The sequence below is a fragment of the Mustela lutreola genome, chromosome 14, assembly GCF_030435805.1.
Source record: "Mustela lutreola isolate mMusLut2 chromosome 14, mMusLut2.pri, whole genome shotgun sequence".
NCBI lineage: Eukaryota > Metazoa > Chordata > Mammalia > Carnivora > Mustelidae > Mustela > Mustela lutreola.
Window position 1 is genome coordinate 55,877,931 of NC_081303.1, and position 1,651 is coordinate 55,879,581.

Sequence of the window (1,651 nt, forward strand, 5' to 3'; positions counted from 1 at the left end):
TTTTCGTTCCACTGTCTGACTGTCACAGGTGATGCCGAATTTCTTTTTCTGACTGATCTTCAAGCTGAAGGTAATGTGACAGCAGGAACATTACAATTAGTATGCAAATACCTCTCCCCTGGGTTACAAATTGGCATTCTTTAAATCATGCTATGCTCAGCTTTTTTCGTTTTGTTGTTAACTTTTCACTGGTCAAAACACTTAAACTTCTAAGTAACAAATAACTCTTTGAATAAATGTGACATTTCTAGGAGTCTGTGGCATAACTGAAATAAATTCCATTTGAAAGTTTGGTTTCTAAAGTTCATATACATCCATTCACCAGACAACTACTGTTCACATGAGGTGAAATCAACTCAGAAAGAGACGTATATAAAATTTAATATTCACCTTTAGGTCTTTCTTCTGTCTAAAAGATCATTTTTTCCCCTTTGTTCTTTGCAGAAAGTCCAAGGAAAAATCTACTTTTAATACACTTATCTTCAACAATTATGTGTGTCTAAGTATTTTACAATTTTACTCATGGACTAAAACATTCTAGTACAAGGCATTATATTTTTTCAAAATGTATGTATTTTTTATAGCTTAATAGCACACATTTATTTCTTTTAACCACGAATCTCATGGCATGTTCTGCCAGTTTTTCTTAATGCAATGCTGATGTTGAAGGTAATAATGCTTGAGTATATTTTTAAAATAAAGTCCATATATTGGTATTTTTATTTGTAGTCAAAGTGTTGAACATGTAACCCGGTGCTTCATCAAGCTTTTATCACAATATAACAGAGTCCTTCCGTTGTAAAATTCCACCAGTATATATTTATGACCCGCAAAGTAAATTTGAGTAAAGACTGATGATTTTCAGGGCGGACGAAAGAAAGGAGTCAGAAGACTGCAAAAAATCTGCTTCTCCTTGACTAAGCATTGAAGCAGGCCCATTTAGTTGATCTATAGAAATGCCAGAGGGCACCTGGTAGGCAAGTGGCCCTGGGCTAATGAGACTGACAGAAGTAGAAGAGATGACTCAGAAAGTCAGTGTATCATTAAGAAGGGGTGTCATCAATTAGCTCAATTCATTTTGTTAATTCAAGCACCATTAAGTAATGTTCTTGTGTTATGCAAAAACAGAATCATTAAGCATATTTAGACTTTTTGTTTTGCTGAGGGTGTATAATGAAGTACAAACTTTATAATATATATTTGAACAAATCCGTTTTGGAAAAATAAACTGTCAAAATTTAAAGACCCTCTTGGTAAAACCATGCTAACTTTGTAAGAAATACAAGCCAGGAGTCGGCTTATTTTATATTAAAACTTTAAAACAAAAACTGTAAATTTCTATTTTGAGTTCAATGCAGTAGGAAGCATGCTCCTTCTCCCACATCCTTCCACACAACATGCACTTATTATTTGTGTACTATACACTGCTCGTTTCTTACAAATTTCTTTTAATTTTTCAGGAAAAACTAAGAATTGGATTTTATTTATCAACATGAGGATTCATAGAAAAGGAGCAGATTGAGTAAATAAACTGGGCTGAATGTTTCCCTATTGTGTTCAATACATCTTTTTTTTAAAATTTTTTATTTTTTATAAACATATACTTTTATCCCCAGGGGTACAGGTCTGTGAATCACCAGGTTTACACATT